This window comes from Saccoglossus kowalevskii, chromosome 2 (assembly GCF_978046115.1).
Source record: "Saccoglossus kowalevskii chromosome 2, keSacKowa6.1, whole genome shotgun sequence".
In the NCBI taxonomy this organism is placed as follows: domain Eukaryota; kingdom Metazoa; phylum Hemichordata; class Enteropneusta; family Harrimaniidae; genus Saccoglossus; species Saccoglossus kowalevskii.
The window spans coordinates 22,074,527-22,098,178 of NC_140642.1; the positions used below are offsets into that span (position 1 = coordinate 22,074,527).

The 23,652-nt window shown below is 36.0% G+C and overlaps 1 long non-coding RNA gene and 5 other non-coding genes across 6 annotated transcripts; all 6 read left to right on the plus strand.

Annotated features, from left to right (window-relative positions):
* Positions 1-657: 657 nt before the first annotated feature.
* On the plus strand, positions 658-730 carry TRNAR-UCG (transfer RNA arginine (anticodon UCG)). The gene has a single exon. It is a non-coding gene; the product is annotated as a tRNA-Arg (tRNA).
* Positions 731-1,225: 495 nt separating this feature from the next.
* On the plus strand, positions 1,226-1,298 carry TRNAR-UCG (transfer RNA arginine (anticodon UCG)). The gene has a single exon. It is a non-coding gene; the product is annotated as a tRNA-Arg (tRNA).
* A 490-nt stretch (positions 1,299-1,788) lies between these two features.
* On the plus strand, positions 1,789-1,861 carry TRNAP-UGG (transfer RNA proline (anticodon UGG)). Its single transcript has one exon. It is a non-coding gene; the product is annotated as a tRNA-Pro (tRNA).
* A 491-nt stretch (positions 1,862-2,352) lies between these two features.
* Positions 2,353-2,425, plus strand: TRNAR-UCG (transfer RNA arginine (anticodon UCG)). The gene has a single exon. It is a non-coding gene; the product is annotated as a tRNA-Arg (tRNA).
* A 2,189-nt stretch (positions 2,426-4,614) lies between these two features.
* TRNAR-UCG (transfer RNA arginine (anticodon UCG)) lies at positions 4,615-4,687 on the plus strand. Its single transcript has one exon. It is a non-coding gene; the product is annotated as a tRNA-Arg (tRNA).
* Positions 4,688-7,940: 3,253 nt separating this feature from the next.
* LOC102806472 (uncharacterized) lies at positions 7,941-21,981 on the plus strand. The gene is made up of 4 exons (XR_014926998.1): positions 7,941-8,156; positions 12,786-12,886; positions 17,100-17,176; positions 20,129-21,981. It is a non-coding gene; the product is annotated as an uncharacterized LOC102806472 (long non-coding RNA).
* The last annotated feature ends 1,671 nt before the right edge of the window (positions 21,982-23,652 follow it).

The window sequence follows — 23,652 nt, forward strand, 5'->3', positions numbered from 1 at the left end:
ATAAGGCATGTGACATCGAATCACATAATTGCGGTCCGAGTTACATCGTGGTCGTATGGCGACGCAATAATTGTGTGTTCTGCAAAATTGAACTGCTACACCTGTCACAGCCAAACATGAAACTATTTCAAGAATAAATTCACAAGGTGCTAATTCGCAAATTCGATTTAGTTTTCTGCAAGATTGCACAAGAACACCAGCTGCACTCAATAAAAAAATACGTCGTGAATACTGTTAGCGGATAAGAATTTGCGAAATTAAAGAAATAACATTGATGTGCTGGATCAGATGACTCAGTCAATTTGACAGGAATTTTAGGATCTAGACACATAAAACACCTTGTGGCACTATAAAAAAAAAAACGCAAACTACTATTACATAAAATACCAACGAATAAGGCATGTGACATCGAATCACATAATTGCGGTCCGAGTCACATAGTGGTCATATGGCGATGCAATAATTGTGTGTTCTGGAAAATTGAACTGCTACACCTGTCACAGCCAAACATGCAACTATTTCAAGAATAAATTTAGCAGGTGCAAATTCGCAAATTCGCAAATATGGAGATGTGCAGAACCCAACGACTTATTCAACTATCGAGGTAAATAGGAATTCGTAAAAAAATTAGATGGCACAGGATGAAGATGTACTTAAGACTCCGTGGCCTAATGGATAAGGCGTCTGACTTCGAATCAGAAGATTGCGGGTTCGAGTCCCGTCGGGGTCGTATGGGCTGCTACGATTTAGTTTTCTGCAAGATTGCACAAGAACACCAGCAGCACTTACTAAAAAAATACGTCGTGAATACTGTTAGCGGATAAGAATTTGCGAAATTAAAGAGATAACATTGATGTGCTGGATCAGATAACTCAGTCAATTAGAAAGAAATTTTAGGATCTAGACACATAAAACACCTTGTGGCACTATAAAAAAAAACGCAAAATACTATTACATAAAATACCAACGAATAAGGCATGTGACATCGAATCACATAATTGCGGTCCGAGTCACATTGTGGTCATATGGCGATGCAATAATTGTGTGTTCTGCAAAATTGAACTGCTACACCTGTCACAGCCAAACATGCAACTATTTCAAGAATAAATTTAGCAGGTGCAAATTCGCAAATATGGGGATGTGCAGAACCCAACGACTTATTCAATTATCAAGGTAAATAGGAATTCGTAAAAAATTAGATGGCACAGGATGAAGATGTACTTAAGACTCCGTGGCCTAATGGATAAGGCGTCGGACTTCGAATCAGAAGATTGCGGGTTCGAATCCCGTCGGGGTCGTATTGGCTGCGACGATTTAGTTTTCTGCAAGATTGCACAAGAACACCAGCAGCACTCAATAAAAGAATACATGGTGAATACTATTAGCGGATAAGAATTTGCGAAATTAAAGAGATAACATTGATGTGCTGCATCAGATGAGTCAGTCAATTAGACAGGAATTTTAGTATCTAGACATATAAAACACCTTGTGGCACTATAAAAATGGGGATGTGCCGAACCCAACGACTTATTCAATTATCCAGGTAAATAGAAATTGGTAAAAAAATAGATAGCACATTGTGGTCGTATGGCGATGCAATAATTGTGTGTTCTGCAAAATTGAACTGCTACACCTGTCACAGCCAAACATGCAACTATTTCAAGAATAAATTTACCAGGTGCTAATTCGCAAATATGGGGATGTACAGAACCCAACGACTTATTCAATTATCCAGGTAAATAGGAATTCGTAAAAAAATAAGATGGCACAGGATGAAGATGTACTTAAGACTCCGTGGCCTAATGGATAAGGCGTCTGACTTGGAATCAGAAGATTGCGGGTTCGAGTCCCGTCAAGGTCGTATGGGCTGCTACGATTTAGTTTTCTGCAAGATTGCACAAGAACACCAGCTGCACTCAATAAAAAAATACGTCGTGAATACTGTTAGCGGATAAGAATTTGCGAAATTAAAGAGATAACATTGATGTGCTGGATCAGATGACTCAGTCAATTAGACAGGAATTTTAGGATCTAGACATAAAACACCTTGTGGCACTATAAAAAAAAGCAAAACACTATTACATAAAATACCAATGAATAAGGCATGTGACATCGAATCACATAATTGCGGTCCGAGTCACATTGTGGTCATATGGCGATGCAATAATTGTGTGTTCTGCAAAATTGAACTGCTACACCTGTCACAGCCAAACATGCAACTATTTCAAGAATAAATTTACCAGGTGCTAATTCGCAAATATGGGGATGTACAGAACCCAACGACTTATTCAATTATCCAGGTAAATAGAAATTGGTAAAAAAATAGATAGCACAGGATGAAGATGTACTAAAGACTCCGTGGCCTAATGGATAAGGCGTCTGACTTCGAATCAGAAGATTGCGGGTTCGAGTCCCGTCAAGGTCGTATGGGCTGCTACGATTTAGTTTTCTGCAAGATTGCACAAGAACACCAGCTGCACTCAATAAAAAATACGTCGTGAATACTGTTATCGGATAAGAATTTGCGAAATTAAACAGATAACATTGAGATATTAGATCAGATGAGTCAGTCAAGTAGACAGGAATTTTAGGATCTAGACATATAAATCACCTTGTGGCACTATAATAAAACGCAAAATACTATTACATAAAATACCAACGAATAAGGCATGTGACATCCAATCACATAATTGCGGTCCGAGTCACATCGTGGTCGTATGGCGACGCAATAATTGTATGTTCTGCAAAATTGAACTACTACACCTGTCACAGACAAACATGCAATTATTTCAAGAATAAATTTAGCAGGTGCTAATTCGCAAATATGGGGATGTGCCGAACCCAACGACTTATTTAATTATCCAGGTAAATAGAAGTTGGTAAAAAATTAGATGGCACAGGATGAAGATGTACTAAAGACTCCGTGGCCTAATGGATAAGGCGTCTGACTTCGAATCAGAAGATTGTGGGTTCGAGTCTCGTCGGCGTCGTATGGGCTGCTACGATTTAGTTTTCTGCAAGATTGCACAAGAACACCAGCTGCACTCAATAAAAAAATACGTCGTGAATACTTGTAGCGGATAAGAATTTGCGAAATTAAAGAGATAACACTGATGTGCTGGATCAGATGACTCAGTCAATTAGACAGGAATTTTAGGATCTAGACATAAAACACCTTGTGGCACTATAAAAAAACGCAAAACACTATTACATAAAATACCAATGAATAAGGCATGTGACATCGAATCACATAATTGCAGTCCGAGACACATCGTGGTCGTATGGCGACGCAATAATTGTTTGTTCTGCAAAATTGACCTGCTACACCTGTCACAGCCAAACATGCAACTATTTCAAGAATAAATTTAGCAGGTGCTAATTCGCAAATATGGGGATGTGCAAAACCCAACGACTTATTCAATTAACCAGGTAAATAGAAATTGGTAAAAAAATTAGATGGCACAGGATGAAGATGTACTTAGAACTCCGTGGCCTAATGGATTATTCGTCTGGCTTTGAATCAGAAGATTGCGGGTTCGAGTCCCGTCGATGTCGTATGGGCTGCTACGATTTAGTTTTCTGCAAGATTGCACAAGAACACCAGCTGCACTCAATAAAAAAATACGTCGTGAATACTGTTAGCGGATAAGAATTTGCGAAATTAAAGAGATAACATTGATGTGCTGGATCAGATGACTCAGTCAATTAGACAGGAATATTAGGATCTAGACATATAAAACACCTTGCGGCACTATAAAAAAAACGCAAAATACTATTACATAAAATACCAACGAATAAGGCATGTGACATCGAATCACATAATTGCGGTCCGAGTCACATTGTGGTCATATGGCGATGCAATAATTGTGTGTTCTGCAAAATTGAACTGCTACACCTGTCACAGCCAAACATGCAACTATTTCAAGAATAAATTTACCAGGTGCTAATTCGCAAATATGAGGATGTGCAGAACCCAACGACTTATTCAATTATCCAGGTAAATAGAAATTGGTAAAAAATTTGATGGCACAGGATGAAGATGTACTAAAGACTCCGTGGCCTAATGGATAAGGCGTCTGACTTCGAATCAGAAGATTGTGGGTTTGAGTCTCGTCGGCGTCGTATTGGCTGCTACGATTTAGTTTTCTGCAAGATTGTACAAGAACACCAGCTGCACTCAATAAAAAAATACGTCGTGAATACATGTAGCGGATAAGAATTTGCGAAATTAAAAAGATAACATTGATGTGCTGGATCAGATGACTCAGTCAATTAGACAGGAATTTTAGGATCTAGACATAAAACACCTTGTGGCACTATAAAAAAACGCAAAACACTATTACATAAAATACCAATGAATAAGGCATGTGACATCGAATCACATAATTGCGGTCCGAGACACATTGTGGTCGTATGGCGACGCAATAATTGTTTGTTCTGCAAAATTGAACTGCTACACCTGTCACAGCCAAACATGCAACTATTTCAAGAATACATTTAGCAGGTGCTAATTTGCAAATATGGGGATGTGCAGAACCCAACGACTTATTCAATTATTCAGGTAAATAGGAATTGGTAAAAAAATTAGATGGCACAGAATGAAGATGTACTTAAGACTCCGTGGCCTAATGGATAAGGCGTCTGACTTCGAATCAGAAGATTGCGGGTTTGAGTCCCGTCGGGGTCGTATTGGCTGCTACGATTTAGTTTTATGCAAGATTGCACAAGAACACCAGCTGCACTCAATAAAAAAATACGTCGTTAATACTGTTAGCGGATAAGAATTTGCGAAATTAAAGAGATAACATTGATGTGCTGGATCAGATGACTCAGTCAATTAGACAGGCATTTTAGAAACTAGACATATAAAACACCTTGTGGCACTATAAAAAAAACGCAAAATACTATTACTGATAGTTATACTACCCCTCCTCGTAGATTAACGGGAAATAGAGGCTCTTTTTGGAGCCTCGGTCTGGTAAAAGTCCAAGGCGCGCAGCATTCAGGAAAGGTACGTTTAAATATTATATTCACTGGCACGATATGTCGGATTCATTTCACGCGATAAAGATTTAATGCAAACGGCTTTGGCGTGTTTTAAAAAAGCTGAACGATTGAACGTACTAAACAATATATTGATATTTTACATTGCTATGAGGTGGACTGTTACAAGCTATTGTACTTTCATATTGATACATTGTATTTTATTTTAATTAAACAGGTTACACAGGCAACCACGCTGTTCCGGCAAAATTTCGACGAGCAGCTAATAGCAGAAAGAACGGGTCACTCCAGTCTAGCAATTAGAAGCTACAAGCGGACGAGCGACGAGCAGACGAAAGCGGTGTCAGACGCATTGCAGCCACCCAAACCGAAAACTGCGAAAGAAGCGAAAACGCATGACATATCCACCACCCCAACAGACGAGGACAAATCTAATACCACTGTCATAACCGATTCTTCCCAAGTGTCCGTGAATTTTGTAAAAGGAAATATGAAACTTGAAATACGTTTTTAAAATGTATCGTATAATCGTCATTGCGTATTTAAATAATTAAATGAAAATTCCACCTTGTTCTTTGTTTTCATTCAGTGGCCACCTGTTATGTTAATCAGCTTTTCACTCCTGTTGTGCTCATGAATATTTAAATTAACCCATTCATTATTAACAGTCCCGGCTTGTTAATCTATTGATAAAACAGTACCGTTAACAAGAATGCATAATTAATTAGGTTGAAACTGTCCGCTAACGAAAGTAAGAAACATAGTTAGATCAATCGGGACAAGACAAAAAGTAGTATAACATAAAATACCAATGAATAAGGCATGTGACATCGAATTACATAATTGCGGTCCGAGTTACATCGTGGTCGTATGCTGATGCAAGAATTATGTGTTCTGAAAAATTGAACTCGTACACCTGTCACAGCCAAACATGCAACTATTTCAAGAATAAATTTGGCAGGTGCTAACAAGCAAATATGGGGATGTGCAGAACGTTATAATATATTTCTCACGTTATAATGAATATATTTTCTCAATTTTTCACAACAGTGGATATGACTTCAAACTTTACCCACAATCCTTTGTTGGAGAATCAAGATGATTGACTACATAATACTGATGAAAAGTTGAATATTTAGAGAGTGAAAAGTGATATATAAAAATGTAAATTACATTCGCCTACATTTGTTGGAGGTCTTTCTTTATGGAACTTTACGTTGTTGATTTTCCAAACAGGACTGTTACATGTATGCTGACGACATAGTCATTCTATCGAAGGCAAAAATATATTAACAACCTGCTTGGATAAATTGGACATGTACACCGCAAAATAGCAATTAACAGTAAATACTGGGGAAAAAAGTATTTTTTTCGGTCGGAATATAACTCCAAATGTCAAATTCAAGGACGGAAGCCTACTCATGAATTCATATACCCAGAATTTATCCATTTTTTTAAATAAATATTAAAATAAATATTTTAATATAAAAATATTGACTTAAAAAAGTTGGGGCCACCAGCATAATTTTCGAGAAAATTGTGTTTGTATTTTAGTGGACCATGGCCATTTTGGCAGTATTATATTATATTTACCATAGATTCCTATGGCAGAAATATTATACCATATCTCAAATTGTAGGCTGGTGACATGGGCTGAAAAAAATAATATTGTGTTAATGATGGGGTACTTTTTGTTTTTGCTGAATTGTGTCAAAAATCTGAATTTTAAAAAAGGTCCGAAAAATGCTATTTTTGTTTAACATGGAATGGTTCTAAAAAGAGCGATTTTTGAAAAATATTAGTTTCTCAAAATACGTCATAATTTTACGTATACACAATAAAACAAATGAACATTGTCTTGCGATTTATGACCACGTTAAAAGAAAAAAATGAGTAGTCAGCTACAATTGTCACTCTCGTTGTTTATCGCTGTGATGTTTGTAGTTACAAAAGTTCAATTGTTTCCTCAATTGAAGATGTACTCCAAGGGTATGTCTTCTTTGTAACACAAATCAGATTGAAGATGAACAACATTTTGTAATATCTTGCCCTGACTATGCTCAACGACAGTCCCTCGATCAACACCAACCGACACAGAAACATTTACGAAAACAAGGAAAAAATCGAAAAATGTCAATAACATAAACCATGACGACAAATCAGACAAATTCATATTATTTTGTGCGATAAATTCCTGTCAATTCTTTTAGAACAATATTTGTGAATATGTTTTGAATTCAGACAGCAATACCCTCTGGACCTTTCAATTTCTTGGATTTTTTACCATTTTCAACTGTAATTGTTTGTTTTTTCGTCCGTGTATGTTTTTGCTTTGCCATGTCACTTTTCGTCTTTTGTTGTGTTTTATTGTGTGGATGTTAAGTGATATATAAAGTACCCATCTTCGCTAGCCGATGTTTATTTATTCGGCCACCGATCGCCTCACCATTACACACGGGTTCATCACAGGGAGCCCAGGAACTATAATCAACTGTAATCCGCAGTCTCTAAGAGCGGGGGGGGGGGGAAGTATCGGCTGGTATCTAGTGTAAGAAATAGACAAGGAATGAAGGCTCCAGCCAGCTCACATTTTTTAAACTCGAAAAAACAGACGAAAAAAATAAAAAAATAAAATCTAAAAAAAATACCAGGTTGAAGAATATTAGTTGCTCCTTCGAATTTCGTCAAAGCCTTACCTACATTTTACCGATATCTGCAGAATAAATCAAGAAAACTACACAAATTGACTCCATTTAGGAATTCCTAACGGTTAGTCCGAACGCACGACACCGTTGGAGGCGTGGCCTGTTCAGCATTTGTCAACAACCAATCACAAGACTGGTTACGAACCAGTTGAGCAAGGCTAACCGAGTCGTGACCTCGACGACTGCGTATTACAGTTGATTATAGTTCCTGGGCTCCCTGTGGTTAATCAGTATGTAAAGAAGTGTGCATGCTAATGAAGTGGTCACATAGTGTCATGTGACTCTTAGAGCTGCGTCACTCCGTTGATTTTTTGGTTCTAATCACATTTCAATGAAACTTGGTACATAGTGCAGCTGATCGCGTGCGTGTATACTAGTACTGTATAATTTCGTGTATTCGGCTGACGTTTTGGAAGTGACAATGGTTAACGTCAATATAGAGTATTGGTAAGTATCTCGACGAAGTTCAGTTCATACATGGAGCTAACTTTTTTGGAGTGAACTCTTTTTTTAGCTCCATGTCACAGGCGCTCGGAACGTTTCTTGGCTAATAAAAAATGACCTAAAGTGGGATCGGCATAGTCAGTCGCCGGTACATTCCCCTACCACTCATGTGTTATTATATGAGTAGTAGGGGAATGTACTGGCGACTGACTAACTATGCCGATCCCACTTTAGGTCATTTTTTATTAGCCAAGAAACGTTCCGAGCGCCTGTGGTTCGAGTAAGTAAATTAGTAAGGAAAGCATCTGGGACGAATGTCAATTGACCCCTACCTACACTCCCGGCCTACACTGTGGTTAAAGGGGAACCGATACTATAAATAAGGGTCAAGATGGCCACCGTAATAGTATGCTTATCCGAACCAAGCCGCTAACATCGTGGCGGGAGCTCCGTGAAATGTGCCATTTACGATGTTTGGAGATCAAGCTGTGATTCCAAATACATATCCACGGGGGCATGAATATGTACGCTAGCCATTACACTCATCTGGTTGGGCTTTTGATGTATAAATGTTGTTATTTTCGGTCGAAACGTGCCGCGACCAGTGAAAATCACGAGTTTAAAATGGTGGCTAATTTATGCAAAATGCCTGTCAATCACGGTTTGAGTAAACGAAAATGTAGATTCCCTAGATGTTTATTCAAATTTCAATCTACAAAGCTTGTTGATTTACAAACAGCATTATCGTTATGTAGTGGTCTAAGCATTGGTATTACACTGGGACATGACGATGTAAGACAGTAAACAATGTCAATAGCATTTGGTCACGGCCTCTCGGATATCCATTATATCGGATTATATCGGATATCGATGAGTCCAAAAGCGCGAAATTAAAACCACGCAAAAATTCCCTGTTGGAATGTAAAACACAATACCCAAGTCAAAACAACACTCACTCCTGACCCACAATCTTATGAATTTTACCGTAGTCATTGACGCCTATTCAAGAGTAGGATGTTTATTGTGGTTAGCGTGAATGGGTAAAGCTTCGATTCGACAATGAGCTGTTATCACCGTTAAAATGTTAAATTAGTCTTCCCATCAAAATCAGAGGTAAAAGGTCGTGCTGGAACATCGTCAAATCTCCTCATATATACATGTACATTAGTACAGTTTTCCAGGAAGTAAAATATATATTAATTATAGTTCCTGAAGGATCATTTTAAACTATTTCAAACTATATATTTTATGAAAGCCCAGACTTTACCCTAAATAAAAATCAATAATATATCATAGATCTCTAAGGTCTATGGTTATATCTGGCGCAACCGGCAGTTAGTCACGTGATTATTAGGTAAATAAATCCATTATTGAGACCTTGTACCAGTATTGTAAAGAAATTAAAAAAACTATATAAGTATTGAAAATGTGTTCATCGAAAATTTTAGATTTTAGATGTTGGTTGAATTTTGACAAAGCAATTTAACCAATTCATTTCTACAAAAAAGCAAAATTAAATATTTTACTTCCAAAAAACCGCTACTACTGTAGAATACTTTATTTTCGCTTGGAATTAATTTTCACTATTTTTGCTGAAGGAATGATTCACTTCAGTGAAAATAAAATCCAGTGAATATACCTTTTTTCCTATATTTTACAGTCACCTTGTCAAAAAAAACATTGTAAATAAATTCCATGCAAAACACCCAAAAAGTCTTTTTAGCGAAAATTAATTCCAGCTAAAATAAAGTACATGTGTTTTACAGGAAGTTTTTAAATTTTTGTAAAGCATGTTTAGCATTTTGAAACTCTACTACAAAAAGTGGGTTTTTGAAATTGATAAATGTTTCAAAAAGGAAAAAGCTTTGCATTTTATTAAATTTGACATTGAGAAGGGGTGTTGTAAATGTTTTTATTTTTAAAACTCGACTCCATTTAGCATTTTTGAAACGCTTATCTGGATAATCAAGTGAGTCTCTTAACCTGGTCTATATTTTAGACATTGTAAATTGATTTAATCCACACATTGTGGGATCAACCACTCTCTGATGGGGTTGTGAACATCGAGAAGAGGGGTACTAAGCAGTACCTAGAAGTCCAAAAGTTTGTAAAGTTTTCCAATTAAATAACACCAAACAAACTGCATGGTAAATACTATGTCAAATCAAAGTAAACATGTATTGCATGCATGACTAAAACTGACGACACTTAATTATGTAGCTTCATGTCACGGCAGGTATCCCCCTCAGCCACTGGGCATCCTCAAAATAAAATGTATAATAACAGAGTTTATTATGTGCAAAGTGCATGAAGCCCATCCACACTGATCTACACCACACAGCATAGACAGACACAGTGGCAAAGGCCATCAGATCTTGCTGTACAAGGATGGTGAAGCTCGAAAGTAATGGTGTAACATTATAACAGTGAATCCGTACTAAAAATACTTGTAAACTTATAGTAGCCACTGAAACGAAACAAATAACACTGAATAACACCGAACAAATATCATGGTAAATACTATGTCAAATCAAGGTAAACATGTACTCAAACTGACACTATCATATTATGCTACACTGCGGGTTGATTATCATGCCAGTTGGATCTATAGTTGACCAGCCATCCTCAACAAATTGATATCGGGCAAAAGAAATAATGTGTTTTACATTTTTTAATGCAGCACTATTTCTATTTTCTGTTTTTGCAATTTAATATTTCCAAGACACATTACCCACCCAACAGTGATGCCATTGGTTAGAAATACGTTAGATTGATGCTCATAAAGTGTGAGCATTTGCATACCCTTGTCCAATAAATCTTTGGCATAACTTATGTAATGCACCATGCTTGGTAATAAACTACATACTTTGGCTTCTTATTGGAAGCTCTTTGGTTTTCTAGTCACAGTAGGGATAGCGGAAATAGATTTGTTATATGCACCAGTGTGTGGGGCAGTGATGCATAAACCTTTTGATCATGCACTGAAACTTAAGATTGTTGAACTATTTCTTGGTCAAGACAGAAATGCCAAGCTACCAACCCAATCTCAGTTACCAATATGGGTTAATTTAGACAATGACAAATGTACTTGGAAAATTTCAAATTAAACAAATGAGTTCACATTCAACATTGGACAGTGTTTTGAAAAAATTAGTTTATAAATGGCAAACTCGATCAGATGACCATGCAAGAGTGGTGTACACAAGTTTTTGATAAATGTTGAGAGGTATTATTCAACTATAGACGATGTGACATGAGCATTTGTCACGAATTACTTTATAACTGTCAATCTTTCAGCACAATCATAACCCAAAGACATTAGAAAAACCATTGAGACCAATCATGTATTTTCTAGTGTCTTTACATAAACATACCTCAAATTGTGTACACCTCACTAATCACTGTCATATAATGTGTTTATAACTTATGCATATTCAAGCATTGTCATTTTTTACCCACACTAGAGGCAAGGACAATATCTAAACTTTAGTAAGCCACTAGATTGCTGTCAAACATACTCTAATATGAGTTCTTTTACACTTGCTTATTTAATATTTTGTACATTTTTTGACAAAATTGATAAAATGCTCTTAAATTTGATGTTCATGACTTGGCTGGTTCACACACTGTAGACTGCACATCCTTACAGCTCATTAAGTAATTTAACGGTTTACCTTTTATACATGTATTTTGATGCTAAGTACAACAAATTTAGTTTACAATATGCTATACCCTGGTATACTAATAGAATAGAATATCTGTAGTAAGTGTTTTGATGAAAATATTAAGAAGCTAATTTACATATTCATTAAATTGAGGTTTTTTTCCCTCCTATCAATGTGCAATTGGTACATTGTAGTCACTCAGGTAATATTAGCAAATTCCAGATACTGCAAATTATCTTGATTGACAGGTCAATTATGAAGCTTTACTAATTATGACAATATTGTAAAAGTTCTGTATATTCCATTTCTGGGCTTCTACTAGCCTTTTGCCAATGACATATTACCGATAGTTTCAGTTTTTGTTAAATAAATTATGTCATCATCCACAGAAAGGTAAATTTAACATATCGTAAGGAAATCATTGCTTAAAGGGGAACCGCTCAATCCCTTGGATTGCATCAAAGAATCATGGGACACTATTGTTTATGTTGTTTACAATGTTAATCTATCTTTTGTTATCCATTGTTATTTTAATCCAGAAAGTAAATTTGTTGTAAAATTAATCTTAACTGGAAGGTGCCCCTTTAATATTGAGGATATGTTATACCGTAATAGTGTATGAAACTGAAAATAATTTTGCTGTCTCCCTCTTTGCCAAGTAACGAAATATATTGGTAAAGGATAAGAAAAACAATGTAGCATTAGCCAATGTGGCTACAAATATTTTAAGCCCACTTAAATGCCCACTTGCATATATATATATACTTCAAAACTAAAAATCAGGCAATCTGTAAGGGTAAACAATTAATATATTGTCTACATTCAGTTCATGTATAAAATCAGAAACATTGTTTTACCAGGAAAAGGGAGATGCTTATGGATTGAATATGTAATATTATACAATGAATGAGAAACTACTCCTGTCATTTTTGAATTGATAGACTATCACTGCGTTTGTATTTCACAGTCAAAGTGGATGAGGGTATGCCCCCCGTGTTCAAGAACTAGAGAGCGAAATTAAAGCCTCTGTTCCTGAAGCGGTAGTCAGTAGCAGTCGTGGCACACAGGGTGAGCTTTATTTATTGTCTGACGCATGTTCATGCATTTCTATCTCATATCCTTCCTCTTAAAACTGCAGTCAGTTGTCATTCTCATTGCCATGTGGTTAAAATGACATATATTATTCATTTTCATTTAGTACTTTGTTTAATAAATTGATTGTGGCATATAAATTCTTTGCATGCTTTGATTAGTTATGAGCATTGCATTATGTAATATTAAAGTGAGTTGCATTTCACCTTTATATTGTTAAAATTTAATAAGCGAGTACTTAAAAATAACAAAAGTACAAGGGAAAACCATACTGATATGCATGCAAGAGAAAGGATAAGTTCTGCATTTGCACAGTGAATGGATTAGTCAGTGAGACAAGAACCAGTAGTGGAGAAGCTTGTAATTTTTATAGTGATTAATTAATTTATGGTATATTTAGTGCATAATTACTGGATATATATTCATTGTGCAAGTGCATTTTAACCGTGTAATTTGTTGTTTCTTGTCCATGTGTTTATTTTTTTCACATTCTATATAGTCATGGATGACGTAACTACGTTGAGTATTCCCGATATCTAGATCTTGTTGGGCGTTTAAAATCTGATGTTCCAAATGTGATAATTACATCCTCCAGAGGTAGAGTGGGTAAGCCACATGCCATATTGTCACCGTCCATCAAAGAGCCACATGCAACAATACCATTATAGGGCATCACACCCACTATACCATTATAGGACCCCCACATGCAGTGTACCACTATAGGGCACCATATGCAGTGTACCACTATAGGGCACCATATTCAGTGTACCACTATAGGGCACCATATGCAGTGTACCACTATAGGGCACCATATTCAGTGTACCACTATAGGGCACCATATTCAGTATACCACTATAGGGCACCATATTCAGTGTACCAGTATAGGGCACCATATTCAGTGTACCACTATAGGGCACCATATTCAGTGTACCACTATAGGGCACCATATTCAGTGTACCAGTATAGGGCACCATATTCAGTGTACCAGTATAGGGCACCATATTCAGTGTACCAGTATAGGGCACCATGTTCAGTGTACCACTATAGGGCACCATGTTCAGTGTACCACTATAGGGCACCATATTCAGTGTACCACTATAGGGCACCATGTTCAGTGTACCACTATAGGGCACCATATTCAGTATACCACTATAAGACACCATATTCAGTGTACCACTATAGGGCACCATATTCAGTGTACCACTATAGGGCACCATATTCAGTGTACCACTATAGGGCACCATATTCAGTGTACCAGTATAGGGCACCATGTTCAGTGTACCAATATAGGGCACCATATTCAGTGTACCAGTATAGGGCACCATATTCAGTGTACCACTATAGGGCACCATGTTCAGTGTACCACTATAGGGCACCATATTCAGTGTACCACTATAGGGCACCATATTCAGTGTACCACTATAGGGCACCATATTCAGTGTACCACTATAGGACACCATATTCAGTGTACCACTATAAGACACCATATTCAGTGTACCACTATAGGGCACCATATTCAGTATACCACTATAGGGCACCATATTCAGTGTACCACTATAGGGCACCACACCCAGTGTACCACTATAGGACACCATATTCAGTATACCACTATAAGACACCATATTCAGTGTACCACTATAGGGCACCATATTCAGTGTACCACTATAGGGCACCATATTCAGTGTACCACTATAGGGCACAACATGCAGTGTACCAGTATAGGGCACCACATACAGTATACCACTATAGGGCACCATATTCAGTGTACCACTATAGGGCACCACACCCAGTGTACCACTATAGGACACCATATTCAGTGTACCACTATAGGGCACCATATTCAGTGTACCACTATAGGGCACCATATTCAGTGTACCACTATAGGGCACCATATTCAGTGTACCAGTATAGGGCACCATATTCAGTGTACCACTATAGGGCACCATATTCAGTGTACCACTATAGGGCACCATATTCAGTGTACCACTATAGGGCACCATATTCAGTGTACAACTATAGGGCACAACATGCAGTGTACCAGTATAGGGCACCACATGCAGTATACCACTATAGGGCACCACACCCAGTGTACCACTATAGGGAACCACAACCCTATACAACTATGGAACACAACATTATATATAACTATGGGACACAAAACTATATGCAACTGTGGGACACAACACTATATACAACTATGGGACACAACACTATATACAACTATGGGACACAACACTATATACAACTATGGGACACAACACTATATACAACTATGGGACATGACACTATATACAACTATAGGACACAACACCATATACAACTATGGGACACAACACTATATACAACTATGGGACACAACACTATATACAACTATGGGACATGACACTATATACAACTATGGGACATGACACTATATACAACTATGGGACACAACACAATATACAACTATGGGACACAACACTATATACAACTATGGGACACAACACTATATACAACTATGGGACAGAACACTATATACAACTATAGGACACAACGCAATATACAACTATGTGACACAACACTATATACAACTATGTGACACAACACTATATACAACTATGGGACACAACACTATGAACAACTATGGGACACAACACTATATACAACTATGGGACACAACACTATGAACAACTATGGGACACAACACTATATACAACTATGGGACACAACACTATATACAACTATGGGAGACAACACAATATATAACTATGGGACACAATGCAATATACAACTATGGGACACAACACTATATACAACTGGGGACCCGACACTATATACAACTATGGGACATGACAATATATACAACTATGGGACCCGACACTATATACAACTATGGGACACAGCACAATATACAACTATGGGACACAACACAATATACAACTATGGGACACAACACTATATACAACTATGGGACATGACACTATATACAACTATGGGACACAACACTATATACAACTATGGGACACGACACTATATACAACTATGGGACACAACACTATATACAATTATGGGGCACGACACTATATACAACTATGGGACAGAACACTATATACAACTATGTGACAGAACACTATATACAACTATGGGAGACAACACAATATACAACTATGGGACACAACACAATATACAACTATGGGACACAACACTATATACAACTATGGGACACAACATTATATACAATTATGGGGCACGACACTATATACAACTATGGGACAGAACACTATATACAACTATGTGACAGAACACTATATACAACTATGGGACACAATGCAATATACAACTATGGGACACAACACTATATACAACTGGGGACCCGACACTATATACAACTATGGGACCCGACACTATATACAACTATGGGACACAGCACTATATAACTATGGGACACAACACAATATACAACTATGGGACACAACACTGTATACAACTATGGGACATGACACTATATACAACTATGGGACACAACACTATATACAACTATGGGACATGACACTATATACAACTATGGGACATGACACTATATACAACTATGGGACACAACACAATATACAACTATGGGACAGAACACTATATACAACTATGGGACATGACACTATATACAACTATGGGACACAACACTATATACAACTATGGGACACGACACTATATACAACTATGGGACCCGACACTATACAACTATGGGACACAGCACTATATAACTATGGGACACAACACAATATACAACTATGGGACACAACACTGTATACAACTATGGGACATGACACTATATACAACTATGGGACACAACACTATATACAACTATGGGACATGACACTATATACAACTATGGGACATGACACTATATACAACTATGGGACACAACACAATATACAACTATGGGACAGAACACTATATACAACTATGGGACATGACACTATATACAACTATGGGACACAACACAATATACAACTATGGGACAGAACACTATATACAACTATGGGACATGACACAATATACCTCTGTGGGACACAATACTATATCCTTTTATATACATTTATTGCCATTGATTTGTTTTATAAAATTTGTATAGGATACGGTACCCGGTATATTAATTTGAAGATTCTGTTAGTCAGCTCATTTTTAACACCAGTTTTCTTTGTTTATTTCATAGGCTCCTTTGAAGTGACTATTGATGGCAAGTTGTTGTTTTCCAAGCTTAAGCAGCATGGCTTTCCAAAAAATAAGGATGTAAGTCTCTCTTTTCATGATCCTGATATTAAATCAGTTTACAAAAATGAAACTATATATTAGGTGTTGTGAATTTGCTCGCATTTAAGTTGTATTTTTGAAAACATTTGTTTGAAGCCTTTGATGTCTCTAGTACCATATTTATCCGGGTAAGCGCCCAGGGTCCTGAACATGGAAAATTGACAAAAAATAGAGGTGGGCATTTGCCCGGACATCCCCCTGCAAAAAAAAGAAAATCTGCGAAAATTGACAACAAGCAGATCAAACTGCGGCAGGGAATACAATGTTAAATGAAGACATGCAACGGAAATGAATAAACAATATGCAGCATTAAAAGTGTAACAAGAAATAATTTATTGCTTAAAATGTGACAAATAAACCAGAAGTATTAAAAATTGACAGTAAAGAATCATTTGAATTAGGATTTCCCCGCCGACAAACATGCTCAATACACGTGAACTCAAAATGAATTAAAATGTCAGGGGTTAAACTGCATGAAATTATTCAAAACCGGATCAACAGCCATACAAGATTAAAAATAATTTACGCAGTAAAATTGAGAAGTCAAAAAAGTCAAAACCCTCAAAGTCCAAATCAGCGTCACTGTCGTGATCGAACAAAATCCCTACAGCTTTGTCTTGAAGTTCGTCGTTGTCGTCCCACACAATTTAGACTTAGCACATTTAATCCACGGATTCGCTGTCTCAGCTTGGCACTTTTAATTCACGTCTAATCAGAATAAACGACTCGCATGATGCTTTGGTTTGTCATCTGGCAATCATATTTGACCTTTAAGCATCGGCTATACCGATCGGATAAGAATGACATCACTACTACTAGTGCTTCATCATTGAGGTCAAGTCAACATTCCTTTCTTATCAGACTAGACGCTCATCAATCATGGTGAAAGTTACCATTCAGCAAGTTTCGGTTGTTAGAATGTCGAACTATGGATATCACGGTGGGCTTGAAATAGGAAGATTTTTTTTTTCTCTAACGACAGAAGAATAATTTCCATGACAGAAATGCAATAGCTGTGATGAAAGAAGGCAAAAAGCTTGGCAGTCTTCGGCGTGACATGGCCCCAGTTATGGATTCGCAAGCTGCTAGCAAATATTTGTTTATTAAAGCCAAAACAACGTGCTTTCAACCACTCTTCCAGGTACGGGTTGCGACAATATTGCAACATCGGTTTCAGTGGTGATGATGCTAAAACCGAACGAGCGCAACACTTGCTTCATGGCTCTCCATAAGCTGTAATATTTGCATGAATCGTTTCTAAGAAAACACAAACCAAACGGCCCTTTTCAGGGCCACGACATACTTCAGAAAGAGAACTACAGTTTTTGCTTTAATATACATTTTTGTAGACTTATGATTCTGATAAAAAATCTTGAAAAATAAATGTAAACAGCGGTGAACACGCTGCCCTCGAGGCAGAATGCAAAACTATCAGAATAGACCCCTGGGCGTATGCCCGGATATGACCTCAACTTCTTTATTGTGCGATGGGCGATAACCTGGATAAATACGGTAATATGTGTACTGTATTGGATGCAACAGCTATGATATCTGCATCAGAAATTCCTTACCAATAGCCTAATGCCTTGTAACAGTTCCTTGGATTCCGTTGTGATTGAGTTGTCCCCAAGTCACTGAATCACACAAGGGATTCTCTGTTCAATGATTCATACATGTAATTTGCGAAAAAAACTTCAATATACGCTGCCTCTTTACTTTGTAAGAAAATTAACAATTACCAAAAAAACAAAGGAACCATGCTTCTGGTTTCATTTTTTTATTCAAAAAATCAGTGATGAACAGCATCATTTTATGTAACTGATCTTGTAAAATAATACTGTATTTGAAAGTTGTGAAGAGATTTACCCGTTGCGTCTGAGCAAGCTCAATTCAATCAAAGTTGCCATTTTGAAACACTTGCTGTCCTGCCTGGAAAGCGAAAAATATTTTTGATCTGTTTTTTGAGATTCTTAAAAAAAAATGAGGCAAGTTTTACTCTGAAATAATGTTTTATACAACTGTATATTCAATTCAATTTCATGATCTTTTGTTGGTGTGTTCATTTAGTTCCTGATTGTAATGGCACTTTGTTGCATGAATAAATTAGTACTAGTATCTTATTTCATACCGGAGATAACTGACATCTAATTTACATATATTTGATATACTATTAATATGACGCATCCCTTCTTTGTGGTAAAAAAATTGAATGACAAAATTTGAAATTCAATAAGACATAATGCAGTATATTAGAAAACCAATATTCAATCTAAAGCATTTTTGTAAAAGATTATTTTCTTATTTTACCGTTGCATTAGTTTAAACTTTGAACATTGAAAATGATTCACTTTCCAGCTTAGTTGTATTTTGCATGCATAATTCAGCAATGCATGACGGCATTTATTGTACAATACAATATTGGAAAATAAATAAGTCTATAAGCAGTGTAAGACTCCAGATTTAGATCAGTATAACTCCGAATTGTTGCAACTTTCAGATCTGATTTTTGGCCAACTTACAATATAACTTTAACTTGAATGCATTTTCAAAAATGATAATAGCATAATATTCCTGGCTGTTGAATTACACACTTAATACAGGGCATTACAGGGCAAATAGTGCAATTGTGTTCTTATCCTCATTTTATCTCACATTATGAATGTTTGTACCCTCATTACTGTAAATTACTGTATTTTCGCTAAAAGAAATGATTCTGTGAAAACAAAATCCATCGAATATACCTTTTTTTTCAATATTTTACATTAAATTTGTGAAAAATCAGTGAAAATAAACACCTTACAAAATTAAGTATTTTACAGTAATTCATTCAAGCCACATAGATACTTGTGTGTTACCGGTAAGGATTAACTTGCCATAATTTAATATGAATTATTGTTTGTACAGTTATGCGTATGTTTATTGTTCAATCAGATTGTGGTCGCCGTGAAGGAATACAAAGGTGGTCAAGTTGAAGAAGTGACTGACAGCCAGTCTCCATGTGTTATTTTGTAAAACTAGATTAGAATGGACACATCAGCATGTACACATCACACAATTCAAGATTAATTACAATAAATGATTCTTGGCTAAATTAAAACTATACAGTTGTTACAAGAGTGTTGCAGTTTGGTGATTGTATATCAACCAATCGCATACTGGCATCATGCGTATTGCATCATGCGTATTCTTGTAACAACTTTATTATTATAAGATAAAATGCTAGAACAACCAGAGTTATGTCTGCACTATTATTTGCACTTGGTGATGTGATTCTTTTTTTATCAGGGTACATTGTTGCTGCTTTAGATGTATACAAAAACGAGTATTCAGATGTGATGCACATTCGCCAAATAAGATAAAACTTTTGAATGCATCTGTAACACATCTTTGTATGAAGCTATTGTTTTCCATTGTTTGCACTGCTAGATGTATAAAAAATTGTGTTACACAACAACATATGAATTTTGATTTGAGAAGTGATCTCAATTAGCCATATAGCTAGTGTGCTGGCTGTGTGATCTTATTTAGCTATGTGTACTGTGCTGGCTGTAAAAAGAATTATTTGTTGATATTTAGATAATGTACTAACGAATTATGGTCAAGCAAGTGGATACACATCTGGCAGTGAAAACATAGAATTTATTTAAAACACCATATGAATGTGTTCGAATGTCTTTATGTTGCATTCAAACACTTTCCTTTGTTTATGTCTGATGAAAGAACAATGTACATGAAATAGAATTATATCACTAAAAGCAAATGATCACGCAGACACACATTTCAAGCTATTATCTCACTAGACTTGTAATATTTTCAAATTATGCACTAGGCAATATAAAATTACATCGATCTTGGTGTGCGTCGATTGATGCAATCACCGTGCTGCCTTTGTGGATATTTCGCAATATTCTCGTAATAACCTTGTACTATGATTGTAACAAAGCACTATGGGGGGGATTTCAATCTGAACGGACATCTTCTCTATCTCCTGTAGAGCAAGTTATTCAATATTTTGATAATTGATAACCTAAGTGAGTTGTGTTAAGATGTGGTTCTTTGCAATCTATACAATAGTGCAATCTAATAAATTTAAGGAACACTGATAATACTGATCCTACATGTATTCTGCAGTTAGTGTATGTGTTATTGTTTCACAGCAATCTGTTTATACTGGATAGGGGCTAGATATTAATCTACATTATGATGGTTTGGCAATAAAGAGGTCATCTCATTTGTCACACTTGATGGACTCTGTAGATTCTCTAGCAACTACTCACGTAACAGACTTTATTCATTTTTGTGCTGTATTTTTTTATGATTTTTTTTTATTGAATATTGAACCAATAACATGTTTCATATAGAAATATTTGAGCATTTAACAATACACAATAATTTAATGTAAAAAAGACAAGATCAATTCTAATGAGCAACACCCAGACTTTTATGACTCAGTAGTATGTGTTTAATTTTTATTGAAATTACATGTGTTAATTTGACATGAAAACAAATCTATAACAATGAAAACTAAAATAATTTACAAATGTTTTACCAAGGTGATTTTGGCAACGAGTTGGAGATTTTTTTTCTATTCAAATTAATGCCCTTTCATGTACTAATAGTGAGAATTAAGTGAATACTCATATAATAAAATATCTGTTTCCAAGAATATTCTCAGAAATAAGTCTGGATGCTGTTTATAGTTAACTTTGGTCAGCATTCCAATTATATATCTGTATATGCAAATTTACATTGAAATTTCAATAAAATAAATGATTTATAAATAAGGATGTTGTACTCTGTTTGTGAATTTTATTGAAAAGTGTATTACTGTTCCAGATAGCTTCCTTGACTTCCAAACAATTTTTTTTTAGCTCCGCTGTCATCGAAGGTGACTGAGCGAGCGCTAGGGTTGACCACACCTGTCGTCGTCCGTCCATTGTTCATAGTCTGTCAACTTTTTAGCTCCGCTGTCTAGCGGAGCTTATCATATGAGTGATTGTCCGTCTCCGTCGTCGTCGTCCGTGTCAATGTTTTACTTTTTCGACTTCTTCTTGAAAACTACAAGCCTGAATGCTTTGATACTTGGTGTATATGTACCTTGGGTAGACCTCTCTTAGGTTTGTTCATTTCATGTTGATATCTTCAATTCTCTAATTTTGGTGAATATTTTTGTCATTTTTGGTAAAAATTGATATTTTCGACTTCTTGTTGAAAACCGCAATTGCTTTGATATTACATATATAGGTACTACATGTGGACCTCTCTCAGATTTGTTCATTTCGTGATGATATCTTCAATTCTTTAATTTTGGTGAATATTTTTGTAATTTTTGGTAAAAAGTGATATTTTCGACTTCTTGTTGAAAACCGCAAGTCCAATTGCTTTGATATTACATATATAGGTACTACATGTGGACCTCTCTCAGATTTGTTCATTATGTAATGATATCTTTAATTCTCTAATTTCGGTGAATATTTTTGTAATTTTTGGTAAAAAGTGATATTTTCGACTTCTTGTTGAAAACCGCAAGTCCAATTGCTTTGATATATTATACATATAGGTACTACATGTGGACCTTTCTCAGATTTGTTCATTTCGTGATGGTATCTTCGATTCTATAATTTTGGTGAATATTTTTGGTAAAAAGTGATATTTTCGACTTCTTGTAAAAAACCAATAGTCTGATTGCTTTGATATTACATATATAGATACTACATGTGGACCTCTCTCAGATTTGTTCATTTTGTAATGATATCTTTAATTCTCTAATTTCGGTGAATATTTTTGTAATTTTTGGTAAAAAGTGATATTTTCGACTTCTTGTTGAAAACCGCAAGTCCAATTGCTTTGATATATTATACATATAGGTACTACATGTGGACCTCTCTCAGATTTGTTCATTTTCTAATGATATCTTCTGTTCTTTAATTGCCATGTGCATTGCTAACAGCAGAGCTATCTCAGGCTGCTTGTTTAGCTCCCCTGTTGACTTTGTCGAGCAGAGCTTATCATATGAGTGATTGTCCGTCGTCCGTGTCAATGTTTTACTTTTTAGCTCCGCTGTCAACTTTGTTGAGCGGAGCTTATCATATGAGTGATTGTCCGTCATCGTCGTCGTCCGTGTCAATGTTTTACTTTTCCGACTTCTTCTTGAAAACTACAAGCCTGAATGCTTTGATACTTGGTGTATATGTACCTTGGGTAGACCTCTCTTAGGTTTGTTCATTTCATGTTGATATCTTCAATTCTCTAATTTTGGTGAATATTTTTGTCATTTTTGGTAAAAATTGATATTTTCGACTTCTTGTTGAAAACCGCAATTGCTTTGATATTACATATATAGGTACTACATGTGGACCTCTCTGAGATTTGTTCATTTTGTGATGATGTCTTCAATTCTCTAATTTTGGTGAATATTTTTGTAATTTTTGGTAAAAAGTGATATTTTCGACTTC